Genomic DNA, 2,288 nt, shown 5'->3' on the forward strand with positions numbered 1-2,288 from the left:
AAAGAGTCAAGTTTTCCTTTTTTGTACATAACGGTAATTTCATTCCAGGTCATATTTTATTTATATATTAATTTCACAGAATATTAGTATGTTTCTCAACTTCTTAAAGCATGCTAGTGTTTATGTGTATGTGTACATGTACTCAGACAGGGTAATTTTTACTACTGCCTAACATTATACTAAAATATTGCTTTATTTTTAATTACAGAATGGTAATGTTTTGAGAAAACTATTACAGTTTAAAGACAGTTGTACCAGAGAGCAAATTCCCTACCTTTAGTGTGTACCACTCATTATAAGTAACCTTACAAATACAGCTAATCTAAAACAGTATTAACAAACTATGCTTTGCCTTATAAAAGGGCTAGGATTAACAAATGTATTGATGGCATAATTGATACAGCTGTGTCCTTATTTTGCAATAATGTACCCCAAATGTTAGATTGTTGAACTAACAGTGGCTGTGTTAAAGAAGAGCAAATAAACCAAAACCTAAAAAGTACGTAACAATGTCAGTTTCTTGGCAGAAAACTTTAAAAAAAGCAGAAAGAATTGATTACGAAACTCTCCTCCAAATGTAGCCGGAATGTTGATTTTTTATTCTTGATTTCCCCTGTTAACTCTGCTTTCTTTTTTCCCCAATCTCATTTAGAAATCCAAGTCTCATTCTTCAGTTTAACTTTCTTGACATCACCTTACCAGCTCTGGAGAGCATCTGAATTTACTGTCCCAGCTTGATGAATCTGATAGTTCCATCTACATTTTTATTATTTCGTACCAGACCTTATAATACCTTAAATAGCCCTGCAAACATGAATGTATTGAACTGTATGTTCAGTTTATTCACACAGATACACCTTTGTCTTCTGCAGTGCCATCCAGTTGGTAGAAGACTAAATTTCACTCAGGGCCCTGAACATGCCTGTTTAACCTTTACAAAGTTGCTGTTACATTTTTGCAGCCAAGGAGTTGGGCCATCCAGAGCTAATGCAAGGTTTACATTTCCTTTTCAAAAAATGCTTATGTTATTTGTTCCTAGAAACTATCTGCGTGTCAGGCATCTTTTTAGATTTGACTGACAGACATTTATTCTCTGTTCCTCATTTGAAACATTAAAATCCTAACCAATGGAACAGAGAACTAAGCCAGCTAATTGTTGGAAAACACATACCGTAGGGATTGAAGAAAGCAGCAGTTGTGGAAATGAAAACTAGTTATTCTGTTTATTGTTGAATTATTTGCATACTGGTGAGGCTACAAAGTCCCCAGTCTTCTTCATACCCACCCAATAACCCATTCCTAACTTTATGTGCCTGGAGCTCAAGAACTGGATTAGTTTTCCCCCAAAGATTATACATTAATAAGCACTGAGATCGTTATCTTAGAAATATAATTCAGGAACAAGAAGTGTCTATTACACAGATCACAGATCTCACAGAAATAGAGCAACGATGTCATTTTTCCATGAGATTTTATTTTTAAAATATATAGACATATATATTTCAACAGGAATATTTTCTTCTTTCCCCTTCCACTTACGAATCCAGTACGTGGTTGAATTTCTTTTTATACATGAAAATAAAAGACCCACACTAAGGCCAGTTCTGCACGAAATAAATATTTTTTTCTTACATTTATTGTAAGATGAAAGCCCAAAATGTTTCTGCTTTTAGCAATGCTCATGCAGAAGAACAAGGTTTGAACCTCCTGCGTTTCAGTTCACTTTCAGGAAACTAGAAGCTCCTTTGACATAGGCAAGCCACTAGTGTAAGTAAAGGTTATAATGAAAGTCATTTCCTACATTAAGACACTAATGCCCAAACCCAGTTAATTCTTGCTCAAAAGTTTGTTTACTGCCCTACAGCCCAAGTCTAAGTGATTTTATGTTAGAGATTAGGGGTATGAGGAATTGAGGTAAGGGTGGCAATCATTATTAACAGTTCCATAGCAACCACAAGTCTTTTCCTAAGACTGCAAGACTGTGACACTGCAAAACAAGTTTCAGATGAAACTGGCACTGAACCTTTGTATTCTGCTTGATCTGGGTGTTGAAATAGAGACTTCTGCAGCCAGGACCTCATTCCTAAAGGGAACAGGCAGTAACTCACAGTATTAAAGATACATTCTTCTTATTTTTGTTTTAACCATTGCATTATCCTGTAGTATTTGAAACTCTAAAATTGTCTTTAACTCTCCACACAAACTGCCCCAATTACGAAGCTACACCTTTAGCAAGACAGCTTGATATTCATACTCTTAAAGACTTTCCACTGTAAAACCAATTCAGT

General features: G+C 35.1%; 1 protein-coding gene across 1 annotated transcript in view; it reads left to right on the forward strand.

Annotated features, from left to right (window-relative positions):
* CAVIN2 (caveolae associated protein 2) overlaps positions 1–515 on the forward strand; it is a 10,573-nt gene extending 10,058 nt beyond the window's left edge. The window contains exon 2 of the mRNA XM_007464956.1: positions 1–515. This exon is cut by the window's left edge and continues 1,913 nt beyond it. The gene's annotated coding sequence lies outside the window, so the exon portion shown is untranslated.
* The last annotated feature ends 1,773 nt before the right edge of the window (positions 516–2,288 follow it).

The sequence above is a fragment of the Lipotes vexillifer genome, unplaced genomic scaffold (assembly GCF_000442215.2).
Source record: "Lipotes vexillifer unplaced genomic scaffold, Lipotes_vexillifer_v1.1 scaffold903, whole genome shotgun sequence".
NCBI lineage: Eukaryota > Metazoa > Chordata > Mammalia > Artiodactyla > Lipotidae > Lipotes > Lipotes vexillifer.